The following is a 26,645-nucleotide window of genomic DNA, read 5'->3' on the forward strand; positions in this document are numbered from 1 at the left end:
ATAAAGTATCGCCGACTGAACCACCTGTGCAACATGGCAATTGCTGAGAATAAGAACAGATACTCGCTAGAAGAAGTGGCGTCCTAGAGGCGGCCAACAACAACAACAACAACAACATGAGCCATGTCTTCACTATGCTGCGCCAAGCTTGCAATGGTCCACACATCAAGACAGCCCTGGCATCCCCACCGTCGACAAACTGGCTAATGCGTTTAAAAGAGCACTTCAGCTTCATCCTGCAGCATGGTTACCGCACCTGCTGACTCCACCCTCCTAGACACTGCAAATGTTGCAGTTCCTAGTAACGACTGCAAAACAGATCCTGTTGAAGCCGCTCTAAGAAAGCTTAACGGCAGTAAAGTGAGTGGCTCACCCACATCTTTAATTTTAACAAGGTGTGAGTGATGGAAAAGCTCTGCAGCAACTGGACCCACGCAAGGGTTACAGCCTCATCTAAGGCATTACTCTTCTTTCCATTCCTGGTTACCTTTCACCAGTATCTTGCTTACTCGTGCTCTTCCAGCCATTGTAAGCAGCCGTCGTCCCCAGCAGGCTGGCTTCATGGCCAATCGTGTCACTAAAGAACACATCTTGGCCATTCGTCGGCCAATAGAGAATCTGTATGACCTCTGCTAAGATCGCCATCTCTACATTGCATTCGCCGATCTGAAAGCATCTTTTGACACAGTCTACCATACTTGAATTTGGAGTATCCTACAGACCCACGGAGCACCACCCAAAATCGTTGCCCTGTTCAAAATGCTTGACAGCAACGCAGAGAAATGTGTCAACGGCACGGATTCCGACTGGTTTCCCATCTCCAGTGGCGTTCGCCAGGGTTGCATGGCTGCTCCAATCTCTTCAGTTGCACCATTGACCAGGGTCTGTGAGCGGATCCACAGTGTCCTTTGGAATTTTCCATCTGACTGAGCCGGAGTATGCTGATGATGGCATCCTGCTCAGCGCCCGCTGAGAGACACATTGACCATACATAGAAGAGGCAGGGAAGCTTGGCCTTCAAGTCGGTGACAGACTGTTTTCAGTTTGAAAACAGTCTTGTGGAGCTTGGTAGAAAGTTTTGTGTATCTGGGCTCCACAGTGACATACAATAGTGATTTAAAACCAGAGATTATCCGCAGAAGAACCCTGACAGCATCAACATTGCAGTCACTTAGGAAACCCCTCTGACGGCATCGCACCATCTGAAATCCGAAGCTCTATATCTACAACTCTGCAGTACTCTCTATCCTGGGTGCAAGAATTGATGGCTTTGATAAAAGGTCACTCAGGCCCATCCAGAACATCAGGTGGCACCAGCGGGTCTCAAATGAAGTGCTAAGAGCCCGCACATGCCAACCCAGAGCATCCTGTCTGGCAGCGCAGCGTAGCACCTGCTGGTTTGGCCATGTCCTTCGCCTGGACCGGGGATCGGCAACATGGGGCTCTTTAACGCCGCCCTAGAGGCTCCCTGGAGCTTTTTCAAAAATGTTTGAAAATGGAAATAATTTTAAAAAAAGTTTTAATATGGTTTCTGTAGAAGAACAAACATTCCTAATTGTTACAAACCCCACTGTTTATATTAAACATGCTTCACTGATAAGAGTATTCGGCGAGCGCCGTTTCTCCTACTAATTTCGTAGTTTGTTTACATGTACAACTTTCTCCAACGCTGCCACAAAAAGACGTGTTTTATGCCACTCTTTTTGTCTCATTTTGTCCACCAAACGTTTTATGCTGTGCGTGACTGCACAAAGGTGAGCTTTGTTGATGTTATTGACTTGTTGGAGTGCTAACGAGGCATATTTGGTCGTTGCATGACTAAGTTAATCAATGCTATCATGTTATTTAAATAAGCTCAAATATACCTACAAATGAGGCATAATGATGCAATAAGTACACACTGCATCATTATGCCTTATTCGTAGGTATATTTGAGCTTATTTAATTTCCTTTACTTATGTCCTCTGTGTATTTAATTTATATTTGTATGTCTCATGAAACATTTATCTGTATCCAATATTGGCTGCATTTCTGATAGTGTTGTTCCAGACCACAGCAAACGCTACCCAGCTTGCCAAAGATTGTAATAAATCCATTAGAAGCTTGGACACCGACATCTATTCTAAACCAGGAGTTATCTCACCCTCTGAGAAGCCTCCGTTTTACTGTTTTCCAATGTTGTAAAAATGTGGAGAATAAATATTACATTGAAGTATTTCTGTCAATGAAGATTTGCATCAGCCTTCGACACAGTCATTTTGATAGTAGGCTAATAACTAATATAGACACTTACATCATGTGATGCCTTCATTATAACACTTACATAAGGCTTTTAATTTTTTTGCGGCTCCAGACAGGTTTTTTTGTTCCAATATGGCTCTTTCAACAATTTGGGTTGCCGACCCCTGGCCTAGACCGTCCAACGGAAGCCATCCTCCAGTTTAATCCCATGAGGGCTGCAGGATGGAGACGGCAATTTGGCAATCTGTGACGTCATCGCGAGTGATCTGAGACAACGTGGAGGATGCTGAGCTGTTGGCACAAGACCGCCATTGTTGGAAGAAACTGGTTCACCTGGTTGGCTCATCATATAGGGGCAGGACACCGCCACCCACTCAGGAGCTCTAAGTCAATTTAAGTAATTCTTGTAGAATTACAACTCAAGAGTATTCTGTTATTTTTTTTCATAAATAAAAAAAATGGCAGAATAACAGTTGTCCTCAGAATGACTGTTCATAAAGTAATACATTTATTTTCCATAACATCACAACTTTTATATATTTTGATATTACAGCTTTATCTTAGGAAGTAACCTTTTAATTATACAATGTTTCAATATTTCAATAATTATAAATGTATCCGAATGTTAATATACACATGTGTGTATATGTGTGTGTGTGTTGTGTATATATACACACACACACACGTTTATACAGATGCATACACATATACACATACACACGTGTGTGTGAGTGTATATATATACATATATACATATCCACACAATTATACACAGTTACATATACATATCAATACATATACATACATATATGAATACATTTCTTGTTATATTACAATTATCTTGTGATTATATTAGATTTTTCATAAAATGAAGACAAATATGTAGATTTTTTATTAATCATGTAATCATGTACTTTTTTCTTGTAAAATTACAACTCATAATATTCAAACTATTGTGATGTTCTCTTTCGTAAAATGAAAAAAATTATTTGTAAATATGACTGACATATTTGCAAAAAAATTACATGGGATTTTCTTAAAAATTCTACGACTTTATCTTATGAAATCTCTAGCTTTAAAATATATATATATATATATATATATATATATATATATATATATATATATATATATATATATATATATATATATATGTATATATATATATATATATATATATATATATATATATATATATATAACGTTATGTTCATAAGTTAGACTTTTCCTCATTAAAAAGGCACTTTTTGTCTAATATGGTGTTTTTCACCTCATAAAATGACATTTTTGTAAAATTTAATTTTTTATTTCATAAAATGATTATTTTTGAAATTTTCAAGTATTGTCTTATGATAAGAAAAAAAACATTTAAACATTCGTAAAATGCTTTTACCTCTTTAGAAAAATATAACTTACTAATAATGCAGTTTTGATTATTACAACATTATTTACGTTAAATAAATAAATAAAAATGTCATATAATGTTGATTTTACACCCTCCTAACATGCCCCAATTACATTTTTTAACTCATATTTTTCTTGGTAATATCATTAATTTATGTTCCTATATTTCCAATTTTTAAATCTTGACATACCACATTTTCCCCTTCCAAAATAAAATATGACTTAAAAGGGGAACTGCACATTTTTGGGAATTTAGCCTTTTGCTCACAATCATTATGAAAGACATGTTTTTTTTTAATGCATTTTGAATACTCAATCAAAAGCCTGCCTACAATTGAGCCGCACAGTTCTGCCTATAGCAGGGGTCGGCAACCCAAAATGTTGAAAGAGCCATATTGGACCAAAAATACAAAAACAAATCTGTCTGGAGCCGCAACAAATTAAAAGCCATATTACATACAGATAGTGTGTCATGAGATATACATTGAATTGAGATGACTTAAAGGAAACTAAATGAGCTCAAATATAGCTACAAATGAGGCATAATGATGCAATATGTACATATAGCTAGCCTAAATAGCATGTTAGCATCGATTAGCTTGCAGTGACCAAATATGTCTGATTAGCACTCCACACAAGTCAATAACATCAACAAAACTCACCTTTGTGCATTCACGCACAACGTTAAAAGTTTGGTGGACAAAATGAGGCAGAAAAAGAAGTGGCATAAAACACGTCCTAGAAAGTCGGAGAAAGTTATACATGTAAACAAACTAAGGTGAGTTCAAGGACCGCCAAAATTAGTAGGACAAAACGGCGCTCGCCAAATACTCGAATCAGTGAAGCATGTTTAATATAAACAGTGTGCTTTATAACAATTAGGGAGGTTTGTGTCATGTTTGTCCTCATACAGAAACCATATTAAAACAAAAAATATATATTTTTTCCCCCTCATCTTTTTTCATTTTTCATACATTTTTGAAAAAGCTTCAGTGAGCCACTAGGGCGGCGCTAGAGCCGCGGGTTGCCCACCCCTGGCCTATAGAGCCCTTAAAAACATCCAAACATCCATTAGGGATTTATTTACATGATGTATATATAGTTACTACATACTATACATGTAATGTAGTAACGAGCACATCTATAATAACATTTAATATTTAGGTATTTTGCTCATTTCACGTGACGCGATAACTTCAAAAACGCATCACAATGTTCGGTTTTTTTCCTTCATTACTGATTTTTGCTCACTGCAGAGCCAACAAACATAATACAACATCACTTACTGCACAATGTCTGCTCTCACTGGGATGCCGACTGCCAAGATGTTCACTTATTCCCATTTAGGTGAAAAATGTCTCATAATCCTCGCAACTTGCGTCCCAACTTGTCGGATTTTATCCTCAGCCATCTGCCATCTAGGTGAGATGCATGATTTATGGTCGACAATAAACTGACAGGGAGCAGGGAAGCGAGGAAGCAGCAGACACAAGCTAGTGATCACGTCACCGCTATAAATAGTTTGTGCTATGATAACTATAACACTAATACTTGGTTAATCTGAAATGTAAATTAAATATTGTTGGCGCTTTTTTTTATTGGTTATTGGAATTTCGGTGCGGAAAGTAGAGCTCCCATTGGCTGTAAGTGGACGTTTATTTACGTTGATTTAATATTTAGAATGCATCTGTCGTCATGTCTCTCCATACTTGCCAACCCTCCCGTTTTTAGCGGGAGACTCAGAGTATTCAGCGCCTCTCCCGATAACCTCCCGGCAGAAATTTTCTCCCGACAAACTCCCGGTATTCAGCCGGAGCTGGAGGCCACGCCCCCTCCAGCTCAATGCGGACCTGAGTGGGGACAGCCTGTTCTCACGTCCGCTTTCCCACAATATAAACAGCTTGCCTGCCCGATGACGTCATAACATCTACGGCTTTTAGGGAGTAGAGTGCACAACTGCGCACACAACAAGGAGACGAAGCAGAAGAACGAGGACATTACAGACACGGCGACGCCGTCGACGAGCAAGATGAAGAAATACGCTTGCAAGTTCCAAAACGAACGGAAACAAGAATTTCAGTTCATCCGGGACAGTTCGAAGGGGAAGGTGTATGTAATTATGTTGCCTGTACATTTTGTAGAACAGACTTCTCCATTGAACACGGTGGCCGAGTCATGAACGGAGGAGAAGTTAAACAGGACAATACTGCCATCTACTGGATAGCCCCCGGAACACTGAAATTCAAGTATTTATTTTATTTATATGTATAATAAAATAAATATATATACATATATATATATCTAGAATTCACTGAAAGTCAAGTATTTCATATATATATATATATATGAAATACTTGAGTTGGTGAATTCTAGCTGTAAATATACTCTCCTCTTAACCACGCCCCCCACCCCTGACAAAGCCCCCCCATCTCCCGATATTGAAGGTCTCAAGGTTGGCAAGTATGTGTCTCTCAGAAGGATCGTGAACGACGGGCAAAATTGCCCCCAAAAAGTGCACTTCCCTTTTAAACGTCATCAATTTCTCTGACTATTACGACTTTATTCACGTTAAATGTTCTTTTTAATATAGTGTTTTTATTTGTGTCTGCCACGGTGTGTCCCTAAAAGGCCTTTGTACCTGCTGAGGTCCAAGCAAGCATCATCCCTGATGATCACATCATCATCCAGATAACGACCACACAAACATCCTCAACGCTTGACTCCTCTCTTTGTGCGCTTTGCTCCATTTTGCAACTGGCCGCAATTGGAGTTGTGTAGCTGTCGGGGAGACAATCACGTCCACAACGAGCCCCAGTTAATTGTAAAAACGCTGCAGCAGCTCAAAGAGCACAATAGGCCAGGACGAGAGCGGGGGAAGTTAGGCGGGCAGGTGGATGGATGCTGGACAAATGGAGGGGGCATCTCATGTGTGTTGTTGTGTTGTGTTGGGGCGGGGGGAGTCGGTCAGTCAGCCCCCCCGCCGTGAGCGCCTGAATAGACGTGGCACAGATGTTAAAAGGAGTGGTCTCTCAGCCACCTTGACAATAGGGTGGGGGGGTTATAGCGCAGCACCTAGCAGACTTAAGTGAAAATCAATGGCGGTGTGCTGTCAGAAGAATTCCCAGCATTCCCTAGGAAAAGTCATGTTTGATGTTGCACCTTTGATCACTTGACTTGACAACATTCTCCAACTACGACTACTTCATGGGCTCTGGATGTCAGTCTGACAAATTCAAGTCATTTAGGATGTCCTTATGCTCATAATATATTCATATCATATCATATTCATCTGACCAATCTAAATCCAAGACTAGATCTGACCAATCCAAGTATAAGACTAGATCTGACCAATCTAAATTCAAGACTAGATCTGACCAATCTAAATCCAAGACTAGACCTGACCAATCTAAATCCAAGACAAGATCTGACCAATCTAAATCCAAGACTAGATCTGACCAATGTAAATCAAAGACTAGATCTGACCAATCTCAGTATAAGACTAGATCTGACCAGTCTAAGACTAGGTCTGACCAATCTAAGTTTAAGACTAGGTCTGACCAATTTAAGTCTAAGACTAGGTCTGACCAATCTAAGACTAGATCTAACAAATCTAAGTCTGAGACTAGATCTGACCAATCCAAGTCTGAGACTAGATGTGACCAATCCAAGTCTTAGACTAGATGTGACCAATCCAAGTCTAAGATTAGATGTGAACAATCCAAGTCTAAGACTAGATCTGACCAATGTCAGTCTAAGACTGGATCTGACCAATCTCAGTCTAAGACTAGATCTGACCAATCTAAGACTAGGTCTGACCAGTCTACGACTAGCTCTGACCAATCTAAGTTTAAGACTAGGTCTGACCAATCTAAGTTCAAGACTAGGTCTGACCAATCTTAGTCTAAGACTAGGTCTGACCAATCTAAGTCTAAGACTAGATCTGACCAATCCAAGTCTGAGACTAGATCTGACCAATCCAAGTCTAAGGCTAGATGTGACCAATCCAAGTCTAAGACTAGATGTGACCAATCCAAGTCTAAGACTAGGTCTGACCAATCTATATCTAAGACTAGATGCGACCAATCTAAGTCTAAGACTAGATCAGACCAATCTAAGACTAGATCTGACCAATCTAAATCTAAGACTAGTTCTGACCAGTCTAAGACTAGGTCTGACCAATCCAAGTCTAAGACTAGATCTGACTAATCTAAATCCAAGACTAGATCAGACCAATCTAAGACTAGATCTGACCAATCTAAATCTAAGACTAGATCTGACCAGTCTAAGACAAGGTCTGACCAATCCAAGTCTAAGACTAGATCTGACTAATCTCAGTCTAAGACTAGATCTGACTAGTCTAAGACTAGGTCTGACCAATCTAAGTCTAATACTAAATCTGACCAATCTAAGTCCAAGACTAAATCTCACCAATCCAAGTCTAAGACTAGCTCTGACTAATCTAAGTCTAAGACTAGGTCTAACAAATCTAAGTCTAAGTCTAGATCTGACCAATCCAAATCTAAGACTAGATCTGACCAATCCAAGTCTATGACTAGATCTGACCAATCTAAGTCTAAGACTAGACGTGATCAATCTAAAACTAGATCTGACCAATCTAAGACTAGATCTGACCAATCTAAATCTAAGACTAGATCTGACCAGTCTAAGACTATGTCTGACCAATGCAAGTCTAAGACTAGATCTGAACAATCTCAGTCTAAGACTAGTTCTGACCAATCTCAGTCTAAGACTAGATCTAACCAGTCTAAGACTAGGTCTGACCAATCTAAGTCTAATACTAAGTCTGACCAATCTAAGTCTAAGACTAAATCTGACCAATCTAAGTCTAAGACTAAATCTGACCAATCCAAGTCTAAGACTAGCTCTGACCAATCTAAGTCTAAGACTAGGTCTAACAAATCTAAGTCTAAGTCTAGATCTGACCAATCCAAATCTAAGACTAGATCTGACCAATCCAAGTTTAAGACTAGATCTGACCAATCTAAGTCTAAGACTAGATGTGATCAATCTAAAACTAGATCTGACCAATCTAAGACTAGATCTGACCAATCTAAATCTAAGACTAGATCTGACCTGTCTAAGACTATGTCTGACCAATGCAAGTCTAAGACTAGAACTGAACAATCTCAGTCTAAGACTAGTTCTGACCAATCTCAGTCTAAGACTAGATCTAACCAGTCTAAGACTAGGTCTGACCAATCTAAGTCTAATACTAAGTCTGACCAATCTAAGTCTAAGACTAAGTCTAACCAATCTAAGTCTAAGACTAGATCCAACCAATCTAAGTCTAAGACTAGATCTGACCAATCTAAGTCTAAGACTGAATCGGACCAATCTAAGTCTAAGACTAGATCTGACAAATCCAAGTCCAAGACTAGATCTGACCAATCCAAGTCTAAAACTAGATTTGACCAATCTAAGTCTAAGACTAGGTAGGACTAGATGTGACCAATCTAAGACGAAGACTAGGTCTGACCAATCTAAGTCTAAGACTAGATGTGACCAATCTAAGTCTAAGACTAGGTAGGACTAGATGTGACCAATCTAAGACTAAGACTAGGTCTGACCAATCTAAGTCTAAGACTAGATGTGAGCAATCTAAGTCTAAGTCTAGGTAAGACTAGATGTGAGCAATCTAAGTCTAAGACTGTCAAATAATCTGTGTTCATCACGAAGATGATTATTTAGTCAACACATAGAACTTAGGCTGTGGTCAGGCTGATTACACAAATAAGTACACTGCATAAGAAAAGGGAAGAAAGTGACGGAAAATACTTTTTCATACAATGATGCTAAAATAAATAAAATGCATTAACGTGGCGGCCAAGACGGAATGAAAATGTTTCTTAAATAAACTGCCAACAAACCACTTTAGTCATCATTCTTGCGCTTAAGAAACTTCTCCATGACTTTAGCTCCAGACGTCTTCTGTTTGTTTAATGGTGTCATTAAGTGGTGGAAAAGGTATTACCACTGAGTACCGCAATGTATTACCACTGAGTACCGGACCACAGTTGGGCACTCGCAGACCCACAATGCTATCGGGCGGGTGTCAGCAACCCGCGGGTCTAGTGGCTCCCTGCAGCTTTTTCAAAAATGGAAAAAGTTGGAGGGTCAAATAAATTGGAGTTGAATATGGTTTCTGTATGAGGACAAACATGACACAAACCTTCCTAACTGTTTATAATAAACATGCTTCACCGATGAGCGTATTTGGCGAGCACCGTTTTGTCCTCCTAATTTCAGCGGTCCTTGAACTCACCGTAGTTTGTTTGCATGTACAACTTTCTCCGACGCTGCCACAGAAAGACCTTTTATGCCACTCCTTTGTCTCATTTTGTCCACCAAACCTTTTATGCTGTGCTAGAATGCACACAGGGGAGCTTTGTTAATGTCATTGACTTGTTGGAGTGCTAATCAGGCATATCTGGGCTAATCAATGCTAACATGCTATTTAGGCTAGCTGTATGTACATATTGCATCATCATGCCTCATGTGTAGGTTTATTTGAGCTCATTTAATATCCTTTACTTATGTCCTCTATGTATTTAATTTATATTTGCATGTCTCATGACACATTATCTGGATGTAATATTGGCGGCATTTCTGATAGTTGTTTGTGTGCCATGTTGTTCCAGACCACAGCAAACGTTACCCAGCTTGTGTAACGTAATACATCCACTACAAGAAGACAACCTGCCCTTTCCTTTAACTTGGACACACACATCTACACCTTTAACTTGGACACACACATCTACACCTTTAACTTGGACACACACATCTACACCTTTAACTTGGACACACACATCTATACCTTTAACTCGGACACACACATCTATACCTTTAACTTGCACACACACATCTACACCTTTAACTTGGACACACACATCTATACCTTTAACTCGGACACACACATCTATACCTTTAACTTGCACACACACATCTACACCTTTAACTTGGACACACACATCTACACCTTTAACTTGGACACACACATCTATACCTTTAACTCGGACACACACATCTATACCTTTAACTTGCACACACACATCTATACCTTTAACTTGCACACACACATCTATACCTTTAACTTGGACACACACATCTATACCTTTAACTTGGACACACACATCTATACCTTTAACTTGGACACACACATCTATACCTTTAACTTGGACACACACATCTATACCTTTAACTTGGACACACACATCTATACCTTTAACTTGGACACACACATCTATACCTTTAACTTGGACACACACATCTATACCTTTAACTTGGACACACACATCTATACCTTTGGCCATTAAAAGCCAGTCATTACCAGGAGTTATCTCACCCTCTGAGAAGTTGTACTAATGTTGTAAAAATGTGTAGAGTAAATATTACATTTCAACATTTCTGTCAACGAAGATTTGCGTCAGCCTGCGACACATTGTCATTTTGATAGTAGGCTAAGACAGCTAATATAGACATCATGTATTGTCTTCATTATAAGACTTATATATAGTCATTTTGATAGTAGGCTAATATAACTAATATAAACACTTACATCATGTGTTGTCTTCATTATAACACTTATATAAGACTTTTAAATTCATTTTGATAGTAGGCTAAGACAGCTAATATAGACACTTACATCATGTGTTGTCTTCATTATAACACTTATTAAAGTAATTTTGATAGTAGGCTAACATACGTAGCTAATATAGACACTTACATCATGCGTTGTCTTCATTATGACACTTATTAAAGTAATTTTGATAGTAGGCTAAGACAGCTAATATAGACATCATGTGTTGTCTTCATTATAAGACTTATATATAGTAATTTTGATAGTAGGCTAATATAGCTAATATAGACACTTACATCATGTGTTGTCTTCATTATAACACTTATATAAGACTTTTAAAGTCATTTTGATAGTAGGCTAATATAGCTAATATAGACACTTACATCATGTGTTGTCTTCATTATAACACTTATATAAGACTTTTAAAGTCATTTTGATAGTAGGCTAATATAGAAACATCATGTGTTGTCTTCATTATAACACTTATATAAGACTTTTAAAGTCATTTTGATAGTAGGCTAATATAGCTAATATAGACACTTACATCATGTGTTGCCTTCATTATAACACTTATATAAGACTTTTAAATTCATTTTGATAGTAGGCTAATATAGACACTTACATCATGTGTTGCCTTTATTATAACACCTAAAAAAGACTTTTAAAGTCATTTTGATAGTAGGCTAATATAGACACTTACATCATGTGTTGTCTTCATCATGACACTTATATATAGTAATTTTGATAGTAGGCTAATATAGCTAATATAGACACTTACATCATGTGTTGTCTTCATGATAACACTTATAAAAGACTTTTAAAGTCATTTTGATAGTAGGCTAATATAGAAACATCATGTGTTTCCTTCATTTCACAATTCACGAAAATGTGATCACTTATTTGTATTTGTGGGTTTCATAATACATTATTTTTTCACTTTCAAAGGGTAATTTTTCCAAGTAAAATTTATATAAATAACTATAGATTAACAATATTTTTTTTTTTTTTACGGATAACGTATTTTCATTTGTTTTATAGTTCATAACCGCTTTCAAAAACACTGAAAAACTGGACACATTTGACAGGGAAGCCTTAAAAAACAACAACAAAGTATGTTCAATCAGATCCCAGAAAACCACATTTAAAAAAAAAAAAATTCTCTTCGCTCCCTTTGTCGACCAAGCAGAACCCTTTTCACTCCATAATGAGTCCCTGGGCCGGGTTAGACGGGCCTTTGGGTAAACACACACACACACACACACACACACACACACACACACACACACACACACACACACACACACACACACACACACACACACACACACACACACACACACACACACACACACACACACACACACACACACACACACTCGTGTACATACATGGGAGTGTGTTGTGTCAAAGGAGTCAATAAACAACCATCAAATGTTTGCTTCAAATCTTTCAACGTGCGCCCGGCATCAAGCTGCTTTTGCCTTTTTATGGTCGTCATCAATGTGACGTGTCATGGGAGGTGAAAAGACGGTATGATTTAGTGTATGTGAGAAACACACACACAGACACACACACACACACACACACACACACACACACACACACACACACACACACACACACACACACACACACACACACACACACACACACACACACACACACACTATTGTATTTGTTACCTTCTTGAGACCCAAGAAAAATGCCTACCTCTTTAGGACCAGCCTTTCTAGATATATAAAGATGTGTATTTACAACATTAATAATATATACATACTATGCAAATATAAAAAAGGTAAGCTTTTTTGGTAATTGTTTTTTAATCTTCATTATTTACTTCAAGTTATTACAGTATGTCTCTATATACATATTTATTTATTTCAATTTCTTACACACACTTGTTATTTCATATGTTGACCAGAGGGGGAGCACTTCTAAAACCGACTCAGTCGATTTGAAAAATCCCTCCTTTTTGGGGTCGCCCTAAAAATCCTGACTTTGGAGCAATGTTCACGGACTCTAGTATTTGGATCTCTATTAGATGCAATGGTTTTCCGTATTGGGACACACACACACACACACACACACACACACACACACACACACACACACACACACACACACACACACACACACACACACACACACACACACACACACACACACACACACACACACACACACACACACACTTGTATTTGTTACCTTCTTGAGACCCGAGAAAAATGCCTACCTCTTTAGGACCACCCTTTCTAGATATATAAAGATGTGTATTTACAACATTAATAATATATACATACTATGCTAATATAAAAAAGGTAAGCTTTTTTGGTAATTGTTTTTTAATCTTCATTATTTACTTCAAGTTATTACAGTATGTCTCTATATACATATTTATTTATTTCAATTTCTTACACACACTTCTTATTTCATATGTTGACCAGAGGGGGAGCACTTCTAAAACCGACTCAGTCGATTTGAAAAATCCCTCCTTTTTGGGGTCACCCTAAAAATCCTGACTTTGGAGCAATGTTCACGGACTCTAGTATTTGGATCTCTATTAGATGCAATGGTTTTCCGTATTGGGACACACACACACACACACACACACACACACACACACACACACACACACACACACACACACACACACACACACACACACACACACACACACACACACACACTTGTATTTGTTACCTTCTTGCCCACCTTTTCTAGATATATAAAGATTTTTATTTACAACATTAATAATATATACGACCCCGAAAGGGACAAGCGGTAGAAAATGGATGGATGGATGGACATACTATGCAAATATAAAAAAGCTTGTTGTGAAAAATGAGTTGGAATTTCACAAAACTTTGAATTTTGGCAGTGTTATAATAAAAGTCGTCATTGTACTCAACGCAAGTCAAAATTTTACACGAAAAACTGAACATTTGTGCAATATTAGAATAAAAGTTGCAATTTTACCAAAAAAAAAGCTTAAAAATTTTGGCAATTTTGTGAAAAGAGCCGTAATTTTACTCGACAAAAGTCCCAATTTTTCTTAAGAAAACTTTAAAATGTGGGCAATATTATAATAATAATCGGAATTTTACTTGGCAAAATTATGAAAAAAAGGCATAATTTTACTCAAAAAAATTCACTATTTTACGAGAGCAAGAAAAAAATTGGCAATATTGTGATACAAGAGAACATTTTTATGACATTTTCACCATTTTGCATTAAAAAGTAATAATTTTACATAAAAAAGTAATTTTACGAGAAAATATTGCAATATTACAGACACAGAAAGAATATGAGAAATTGTTCCCAATTTTATGAGGAAAAAGTCGACACATTGTGAGAAAAAGACTGCTTTTAGTAAAAAATGTTTTATATATATTTTTTGTTTGTTTGTAATTGGTTCTTAATCTTCATTATTTACTTCAAGTTATTACAGTATGTCTCTATATACATATTTGTATTTCAATTTCTTACACACACTTGTTATTTCATATGTTGACCAGAGAGGGAGCACTTCTAAAACCGACTCAGTCGATTTGAAAAATCCCTCCTTTTCGGGACCACCCTCATTTCGATAGATTTCACCACCAGGGGTGCAAATGAGATCTCTATTTGTTGTTTTTTGTAATGTGCTTAAGGCCGATGACAAAGGAGTCACGGACCACAGATGGCCCCTGTGCCGCACTTTGGGCAACACAGCTACCTTTGCACCTGTCAATGTTTACTTTTGTATGCACATTAAATCAACTAAAAATCCAGACTTTGGAGCAATGTTCACGGACTCTAGTATTTGGCTCTCTATTAGATGCAATGGTTTTCCGTATTGGGACCATGATTTATGCCATCACTTGTTCACACCTCCTCATATGGAAGGTACTTTTCCTTGTTGATGTCTCAAGAAGGTAGAAATACACACACACACACACACACACACACACACACACACACACACACACACACACACACACACACACACACACACACACACACACACACACACACACACACACACACACACACACACACACACACACACACACACACACACTCTTGTATTTGTTACCTTCTTGCCTACCCTTTCTAGATATATAAAGATTTTTATTTACAACATAAATATTATATACAACCCCGAAAGGGACAAGCGGTAGAAAATGGATGGATGGATGGATGGACATACTATGCAAATATAAAAAAGCTTGTTGTGAAAAATGAGTTGGAATTTCACAAGAAAAAGGTCACAATTTCACAGGAAAAACTTTGAATTTTGGCAGTATTATAATAAAAGTCGTCATTGTACTCAACGCAAGTCAAAATTTTACACGAAAAACTGAACATTTGTGCAATATTATGATAAAAGTTGCAATTTTACCCAAAAAAAAGCTTTAAAATTTTGGCAATTTTGTGAAAAGAGTCGTAATTTTACTCGACAAAAGTCCCAATTTTTCTTAAGAAAACTTTAAAATTTGGGCAATATTATAATAATGATTGGAATTTTACTCGGCAAAATTATGACAAAAGTCATAATTTCACTCAAAAAAAAAATCACTATTTTACAAGAGCAACAAAAAAATTGGCAATATTGTGATACAAGAGAACATTTTTATGACATTTTCACCATTTTGCATTAAAAAGTAATAATTTTACATAAAAAAGTAATTTTAGGAGAAAATATTGCAATATTACAGAAACAGAAAGAATATGAGAAATTGTTCCCAATTTTATAAGGAAAAAGTCGACAGTGAGAAAAAGACTGCTTTTAGTAAAAAAAAAATTTTTTTTTTTTTTGTTTGTAATTAGTTTTTAATCTTCATTATTTACTTTGTTATTACAGTACGTCTCTATATACATATTTGTATTTCAATTTCTTACACACACTTGTTATTTCATATGTTGACCAGAGGGGGAGCACTTCTAAAACCGACTCAGTCGATTTGAAAAATCCCTCCTTTTTGGGACCACCCTCATTTTGATACATTTCACCACCAGAGGTGAAAATGAGATCTCTATTTTTTGTTTTTTTGTAATGTAATTAAAGCCGTTGACAAAGGAGTCACGGACCACAGATGGCCCCTGTGCCGCACTTTGGGCAACACAGCTGCCTTTGCACCTGTCAATGTTTACTTTTGTATGCACATTAAATCAACTAAAAATCCGGACTTTGGAGCAATGTTCACGGACTCTAGTATTTGGCTCTCTACTAGATGCAATGTTATTGGGACCATGATTTATGTCATCACTTGTTCACACCTCCTCATATGGAAGCTACTTTTCCTTGTTGATGTCTCAAGAAGGGTAGAAATACAAGAACACACACACACACACACACACACACACACACACACACACACACACACACACACACACACACACACACACACACACACACGTTTTTTACCTTCTTGCCTACCTCTTTAGTACCACCCTTTTTAGATATATAAAGGTCTGTATTTACAACATTAATAATATATACAGTACATGCTAATATAAAAAAGCCTGTGAAAAATGAGTTGGAATTTCACAAGAAAAACTGAGAATTTTGGCAGTATTATAATAAAAGTTGTAATTTTACTCAATGCAAGTCAACATTTTAGAAGAAAAACTGAACATTTGTGCAATATTATGGTAAAAGGGAATTTACTCAATAACAGTTATAATTTTACAAGAAAAGCTTAAAAGTTTGGCAATTTTATGAAAAGAGTCGTCACTTTACTCGACAAGTCACAATTTATAAGAACACTTCAAAATTTGTGCCATATTATAATAATAATCAGAGTTTTACTTGGCAAAATGATGTCAAAAGTCATCATTTTACTCAAAAAATGTCACTATTGTACAAGAGCAACAAAATAAATTGTCGATACTGTGATACAAGAGAACATTTTAATTCTAATTTTGCATTAAAAAGTAATAATTTTACATAAAAAAGTAATAATTTTATGAGAAAATATTGCAATATTACAGAAACAGAAAGAATATGATCAATTGTTCCCAATTTTGTAAGAAAAAGTTGACACATTGTGAGAAAAAGACTGCTTTTAGTTTTTATTTTTATTTTTTTTGTTTGTAATTGGTTTTTAATCTTCATTATTTACTTCAATTTGTTACAGTACGTCTCTATATACTTTAAAAAAAAAAGTTTAATTAATTTTGGCCAAAAGGGGCGCATTTCAACTTCTTACACACACTTGTTATTTCATATGTTGACCAGAGGGGGAGCACTTTTAAAAGCGACACACAGCCAATTTGAAAAATCCGTCCTTTTTGGGACCACCATCATTTTGATAGATTTTACCAGCAGGGGTGAAAATGAGACATTCTCTATTACAGGGGTCACCAACACGGTGCCCGCGGGCACCAGGTAGCCCGTAAGGACCAGATGAGTAGCCCGCTGGCCTGTTCTAAAAATAGCTCAAATAGCAGCACTTACCAGTGAGCTGCCTCTATTTTTTAAATTGTATTTATTTACTAGCAAGCTGGTCTCGCTTTGCCCGACATTTTTAATTCTAAGAGAGACAAAACTCAAATAAAATTTGAAAATCCAAGAAAATATTTTAAAGACTTGGTCTTCACTTGTTTAAATAAATTCATGAATTTTTTTACTTTGCTTCTTATAACTTTCAGAAAGACAATTTTAGAGAAAAAATACGACCTTAAAAATGATTTTAGGATTTTTAAACACATATACCTTTTTACCTTTTAAATTCCTTCCTCTTCTTTCCTGACAATTTAAATCAATGTTCAAGTAAATGTATTTTTTTTATTGTAAAGAATAATAAATACATTTGAATTTAATTCTTCATTTTAGCTTCTGTTTTTTCGACGAAGAATATTTGTGAAATATTTCTTCAAACTTATTATGATTAAAATTCAAAAAAATTATTCTGGCAAATCTAGAAAAATCTGTAGAATCAAATTTAAATCTTATTTCAAAGTCTTTTGAATTTCTTTTAAAATTTTTGTTCTGGAAAATATAGAAGAAATAATGATTTGTCTTTGCTAGAAATATAGCTTGGTCCAATTTGTTATATATTCTAACAAAGTGCAGATTGGATTTTAACCTATTTAAAACATGTCATCAAAATTCTAAAATTAATCTTAATCAGGAAAAATTACAAATGATGTTCCATAAATTCTCTTTTTAATTTTTTCAAAAAGATTCGAATTAGCTAGTTTTTCTCTTCTTTTTTTCGGTTGAATTTTGAATTTTAAAGAGTCGAAATTGAAGATAAACTATGTTTCAAAATTTAATTGTCATTTTTTTGGTGTTTTCTCCTCTTTTAAACCGTTCAATTAAGTGTTAATATCATTAATTATTAATAATAACATAGAGTTAAAGGTAAATTGAGCAAATTGGCTATTTCTGGCCATTTATTTAAGTGTGTATCAAACTGGTAGCCCTTCGCATTAATCACTACCCAAGAAGTAGCTCTTGCTTTCAAAAAGGTTGGTGACCCCTGCTCTATTAGATGCAACTTGTTCACACCTCCTCATATGGAAGGTACTTTTCCTTGTTGATGTCTCAAGAAGTGTAGAAATACAAGAGAACACACACACACACTTCATTGGGGGATGTGACAATGGCAGTGAAATGGATTATGATGATCAAGACAAGGTGGAGGCATGGCGGCGTGCCCACATCGTGCAGCATTGACGCGGCCAAGCTCTCGCCGGGAGGCTCCCCGTCCTTCGCCGCCTAAAGTCTATGATCGGCGATGCCATCTTTGTGCGCGTGTGGCGCCACTCTCCGCGCTGAACCTCTCCAGTGACTCGCTCGCTTAAAGCGGCCAAATGTAGCAATTTCAGGGGAAAATGACAGCTTTAAAGTCATCACGCTGATACGCCGGGAGGCGGGGAGCTCCGTCGTTGCCATGGCGACCCCCGCCCATCACCTACTTTAAGCGGCCTGTGGGGTTTTGTGGACCAGCCAGGACGCCACAGGTGTTTTGTGTCACTGCTGAGCAGGTCGTTTATATCCTGTTCAAGGTGACGTGTGGCTGGAGCCTACCCCAGCAACTTTGCACTTAAATGTTTCAAATGGACAAGTTTTTGTATTTTAACTAGGGATGTCCGATAATGGCTTTTTGCCGATATCCGATATTCCGATATTGTCCAACTCTTTAATAACCGATACCGATATCAACCGATATATGCAGTCGTGGAATTAACACATTATTATGCCTAATTTGGTCAACCAGGTATGGTGAAGATAAGGTACTTTTAAAAAAAAAAAAAAAAATAAGATAACTAAATTAAAAACATTTTCTTGAATAAAAAAGAAAGTACAACAATATAAAAACAGTTACATAACAACTAGTAATTAATGAAAATGAGTAAAATGAAGTGTTAAAGGTTAGTACTATTAGTGGAGCAGCAGCACGCACAATCATGTGTGCTTACGGACTGTATCCCTTGCAGACTGTATTGATATATATTGATATATAATGTAGGAACCAGAATATTGATAACAGAAAGAAATGGGGGGAGGGAGGTTTTTTGGGTTGGTGCACTAATTGTAAGTGTATCTTGTGTTTTTTATGTTGATTTAATAAAAACAAACAAACAAACAAACAAACAAAAATGATACAGACAATAAAAAAAAAACGATACCGATAATTTCCGATATTACATTTTAACGCATTTATCGGCCGATAATATCGGCAGGCCGATATTATCGGACATCCCTAATAAAAACTAGGGATGTCCGATAATGGCTTTTTGCCGATTTCCGATATTCCGATATTGTCCAACTCTTTAATTACCGATACCGATATCAACCGATACCGATATCAACCGATATATGCAGTCGTGGAATTAACACATTATTATGCCTAATTTGGTCAACCAGGTATGGTGAAGATAAGGTACTTTAAAAAAAAAATAAAAAATAAGATAACTAAATTAAAAACATTTTCTTGAATAAAAAAGAAAGTACAACAATATAAAAACAGTTACATAGAAACTAGTAATGAATGAAAATGAGTAAAATTAACTGTTAAAGGTTAGTATTATTAGTGGAGCAGCAGCACGCACAATCATGTGTGCTTACGGACTGTATCCCTTGCAGACTGTATTGATATATATTGATATATAATGTAGGAAGCAGAATATTAATAACAGAAAGAAACAACCCTTTTGTGTGAATGAGTGTGAATGGGGGAGGGAGGTTTTTTGGTTGGTGCACTAATTGTAAGTGTATCTTGTGTTTTTTATGTTGATTTAATAAAAAAAAACAATAAAAAAACCCGATACCGATAATAAAAGAAACGATACAGATAATTTCCGATATTACATTTTACCGCATATATTGGACATCTCTAATTTTAACTGTTTTTTTTGCTGCACACGCCCAAAGTTGTATCCAAGTTTTCCAGAAGTCACGTCTGTGTTTCATCCACAGATGACGTTTTTTCTTGCAAATAATCATCTCAATGTCATATTTTTACCGTCAGAATTTGTAGATTTTTCTTTTACTTTCGTAAAAAAAAATTTACTCGTAAAATGGTTATATTTACACATTGTATATTTTTAATAATAATGCTTGGTTCTTGTGAAATTAAGTTTGAATTAATTCTCGTTTCTGATGTTAAATTATTAAAAGTTAAAATAAAATAAATACAATTCTAACTCTTTTTAACTATGGGCTTTGTTTTCTTTGCAACATGACTATTTTTCAAATTAAATGTTTTTTTATAGGAATATTATGACTTTTGAAAACTCAAAATGTTGTCTTAACTTTAGAAGTTTTTTCTCATAATGCTGTATTATTGTCAGAAAGTGTTGAGCTTCTTGTAATATTACTAAGTTTTATTTATTATATACAGCAGTGGTCCCCAACCTTTTTGTAGCTGCGGACCGGTCAACGCTTGAAAATTGGTCCCACGGACCGGTGGGGGGGTGTATTTAAAAAAAAATAAAAAAATAAAAAAAAATTTAAATTTTTTTTACATAAATAAATACAATCATGTGTGCTTACGGACTGTATCCCTGCAGACTGTATTGATCTATATTGATATAGAATGTATATATTGTGTTTTTTATGTTGATTTCATTAAAAAAAAAATAAAAAAAATTTTTTTTTTTTTTTTTTAATTCTTGTGCGGCCCGGTACCAATCGGTCCGCGGACCGGTACCGGGCCGCGGCCCGGTGGTTGGGGACCACTGATATACAGTACAGGCCAAAAGTTTGGACACACCTTCTCATTCAATGTGTTTTCTTTATGTTCATGACTATTTACATTGTAGATTGTCACATCAAAACTATGAATGAACACATGTGGAGTTATGTACTTAACAAAAAAAGGTGAAATAACTGAAAACATGTTTTATATGAGTTTCTTCAAAATAGCCACCCTTTGCTCTGATTACTTTTTCGCACACTCTTGGCATTCTCTCCATGAGCTTCAAACCTGAAATGGTTTTCACTTCACAGGTGTCATAGTTTTGATGCCTTCAGTGACTATCTACAATATAAATAGTCATGAAAATAAAATAAAATAAAATAAAATAAATGTATGCGTTTTTTCTTTAGGTGTGTCCAAACTTTTGGCCTGTACTGTATATATATATATATATATATATATATATATATATATATATATATATATATATATATATATATATATATATATATATATATATATATATATATATATATATATACATAATTATTTTTATTTTATATATGTATTTAAGAATTACGTTTTAATGTATTTTTTTAAACCTGTTCAGTTCATCCATGTGGGCAAATAATGTTAATTATTGTATTATTTATATTTTATTCATAAACCTCTGAGATTCAAATTATGTGATTTTAATATAATATATACTTTACATACTGTAAGTATATATATAATGTAGTAACAGACACTTCCAAAACAATATGTAATATGTACAATATACTCACTGCAAGTATATATATAATGTACTAACAGACACTTTTATAACAATATGTAATATGTTCAATATACACAGTGCAAGTATATTTATAATGTAGTAACAGACACCTTCATAACAATATGTAATATGTACAATATACACACTGCAAGTATATATATAATGTAGTAACAGACACCTTCATAACAATATATAATATGTACATTATACACACTGCAAGTATATATATATAATGTAGTAACAGACACCTTCATAACAATATGTAATATGTACAATATACACACTGCAAGTAAATATATAATGCAGCAACAGACACCTTCATAACAATATGTAATATGTACAATATACACACTGCAAGTATATATATAATGTAGTAACAAACACCTTCATAACAATATGTAATATGTACAATATACACACTGCAAGTATATATATAATGCAGCAACAGACACTTTCATAACAATATGTAATATGTACAATATACACACTGCAAGTATATATATAATGTAGTAACAGACACCTTCATAACAATATGTAATATGTACAATATACACACTGCAAGTATATATATAATGTAGTAACAGACACCTTCATAACAATATGTAATATGTACAATATACACACTGCAAGTATATATATAATGTAGTAACAGACACCTTCATAACAATATGTAATATGTACAATATACACACTGCAAGTATATATATAATGTAGTAACAAACACCTTCATAACAATATGTAATATGTACAATATACACACTGCAAGTATATATATAATGTAGTAACAAACACCTTCATAACAATATGTAATATGTACAATATACACACTGCAAGTATATATATAATGCAGCAACAGACACTTTCATAACAATATGTAATATGTACAATATACACACTGCAAGTATATATATAATGCAGCAACAGACACTTTCATAACAATATGTAATATGTTCAATAATTACCGTATTTTGATCATTTTAATCAATGCCGGAACTGACTTCTCCCGCCCTTTTATCTCAGTTTCCAAAGCAACCCACGCCTGACAACTTGTGTTCCTACTTCCACAACCAAACACGAGTGTGTCTTCTAATCATGGCAGACTTGGTCAAAGATAACGAAAACAACAATTTTTGGACAAATGAGGATTCACAACCCAATACTTTTGGTTGTCTTCTCATCTCTCATAATGATTGTGAACGATAGGCAGAATTCCAAAAAAGGTGCAGTTCCCCTTTAAGGAGAAGAGAACGAGTGATATTTGAATATAAGGTTTGTTGAAGTGGAGACGATCTTATGATGCAACCTTCTTATTGTTTTTGGGACATGTGAGGCGACATGGAGATCAGCTATTTTGTGAATTATAAATATCAATAAATGCCCCCCCCCCAACCCCCCCACCCCCTTCCTCCTCTTCTTGCTGTTGTTTTAAGTGCACCATCTGTCTAAACATCGCAGCCCCCCCACACCCTCTTTATTTTTCCTGATCATTTCCTCGCCTCATTCATGAACCATAGGAGTCCTCCTTTGTAGTTCTAGTGATGAATTCAGAACACCCCCCCCCCCCTTACTGAATGCAACTCTGGCCCTCCCATCCCAAACACCCCTGATCCAGATCCAGACTTCGCGAGATCTTGGACACCACAAGCCATCAACCTCCGCCCAGGAACCCCCCCAACCTTGTCTGCTTAGTTGTAGATTTGCATGCAAACCACAAAGTGTTCACCATTGCTGTTACGGATGGGTACTTTTCACATTTGAACAGATTGTTGGTACTTTTGTCAAAGATATTAATAAATGTCTCTTTTTTATTGATCCTTTTTATTGGACGTTGGACAGTTGTCTCGTTTGCTTCCACTTCTGTACTGTACGGCAGTGGTCCCCAAACACCGGGTCACGGCCCAGTACCGGTTCGTGGACCAATTGGTACCGGGCCGCGGCCGCACAAGAAATAAAAAAAAAAAAAAAAAAAATTTTTTTTTAATTAAATCAACATAAAAACACATTATATACATTATACATCAATATAAATCAATACAGTCTGCAGGGATACAGTCCGTAAGCACACATGATTGTATTTCTTTATGACCAAAAAAAAATAAAATAAAAAAAATAAAATAAAAAATATTACCCCCCCATGGGACAAATTTTCAAGCATTGACCGGTCCGCAAGTACAAAAAGGTTGGTGACCACTGCTGTACGGCATTATTTAGTCCAGTGGTCCCCAACCACCAGGCCATGGACCGATTGGTACCGGGCCGCAAGAAATTAAAAAAAAAAATAAAAAAAATAATTGTATTTTATTTTATTTTATTTTTTAATTAAATCAACATAAAAAACGCAATATATACATTATACATCAATATAGATCAATACAGTCTGCAGGGATACAGTCCGTAAGCACACATGATTGTATTTCTTTATGACAAAAAAAAAAAAAAAAAAAAAAGTTGCATTTTTTACTAACCCCCCCCCGTGGGACAAATTTTCAAGCATTGACCGGTCCGCAAGTACAAAAAGGTTGGGGACCACTGCTGTACGGCATTATTTAGTCCAGTGGTCCCCAACCACCGGGCCGTGGACCGATTGGTACCGGGCCGTGGCCGTGCAAGAAATTAAAAAATTTTTTTTTTTTTTTTTTTTTTTTTTTTAAATTAAATCAACATAAAAAACACAATATATACATTATACATCAATATAGATCAATACAGTCTGCAGGGATACAGTCCGTAAGCACACATGATTGTATTTCTTTATGAAAAAAATAAAAACCTACCGGTCCCCAGCTACAAAAAGGTTGGGTACCACTGATTTAGTCCACTTTACATGCAGTTACAATTCCAAGACATTAGATGGCAGTAGTGCGTAGGCTACGATTTGTTTCTATAGTTAAGATGTAGTCTTTGTCACTCGGTTGAATGTGCCAGTCTTTTATTTACAACTCAAACCTAGCAACAGTTTGGTTGAGTCAACTCGGAGAGCTTAATTATCGGTATTTATTGGGAGTCTGCAACCGGACGTGACGTCTCGTGATATTGTACCGTTTTATTTTAAGTGACTCGGTACCCGATAGTACCGACCGAACTCAGTCGGTACCTACAAAATCATCGAACTCGGTACCCATCCCCAATTGCCAGTGAGGTCTGTTACGAGGAAAGCTTATGTCCAAAAGGTCTCCTGAGACAAAACCTGGGACTCCACAAGACTTGTTTGATATCATATCTTGTCCTTCATAAGAAAACACATCTAATAATATAGTGAGTGTCAGGAGTGTGAGATTATCCCCGATGTGTTGTCACGTTGCCAGTATTGTGTCTGCCCCCCCACCCTCGTACTGTCCCGTCCCAGACTCATCTCTCTGTCTGTGGGAAGACAAGTCACAGCGCCAGTCTGGCAGACGGCCAGTCGGAGCGCGTTTGAGTCCCTTTCTCTGCCAAGGCCGGATTGCGCCGAGCTGTTAATCACGGGAGAACGGGAGAACATTATCGTGTACGTCCCGCACGACACGGTGACCTCCCTAATAACACACTGATGATCTTTTCTGGGGACAAGAGCCGCTGCCAAGTTGCCTCCACTTGCTACTTTCCGGAGTCTTTGTGGAAGTGAGTGGGCGCTACAAAAAGATTGTGTTTCTATTTTTCTGTCTTTTTTTCCCCGCCCAATGAAGCAAAGCAATATTGCAGAATTACTGCTAATCAGCGCTGCTCAATCGCCGCTAAGTTGGTTAGTGCGAGTAGGAGACGTAATCACCATGTTTACATATCGACCAAAGATTTACTTCTTTCTGTGTCGCAGATCAGCTGAAAGTAAATTGAAAGGCTCTGAGGAAATGTGGTTTAAAGTTAACCAAACCCTAAACCCGAACTTTGAATCCAAACCGAATCTAACTATGTCAGACCCTACTCTCTGTCGTCTTTTCCCCAACTCTACCCTGGTTTTTAGGTATCGACGAGGTTTGAATTGAACACATTTAGGCACTGGAGGGGTCTAGGAAGGTCCCGATGATGATTGTGGTTGTCCAAAAGGCATTGGGACAATGAGTTAGAAGACCCTTTGAGGGTTATTTTGGGACCTTTTGAACTGTTAGTGGTCTTCCAGGACCTTTAGGGGGAAGATGGTCCTATTGCCTGGATTTACATGAGCCGGACGTGACATAATGGTCCAGCCAGCGTCTGTTCTCAATGGGTACTAGGTGCCAGTTAGCTTTTCTCAAAGAAAAATGCCCCATGCTTGCATTTTTGGCTGTACGAACCGTTCGAATCGCGAAAAGGATTAACGGTTCTTCAGAATCCCTCGAGCGGTAATCAAGAAGGGCGGAAGGGTGTAGAGAAATGTGTCAGGCACTCCAGTCCAAGGGTGCAGTGATCATTTTGTTAAAGGTTTGTTTGACATACTTTTAACGTAGAATTTTTCCCATTTAAGCATTATCCTGATATTATTTGTATTTCTTAAACACATGTTTCTACAAGTGTTTCGAAAAGCACCAACTCTGCGAGTCTA

The sequence above is a fragment of the Entelurus aequoreus genome, linkage group LG10, assembly GCF_033978785.1.
Source record: "Entelurus aequoreus isolate RoL-2023_Sb linkage group LG10, RoL_Eaeq_v1.1, whole genome shotgun sequence".
NCBI lineage: Eukaryota > Metazoa > Chordata > Actinopteri > Syngnathiformes > Syngnathidae > Entelurus > Entelurus aequoreus.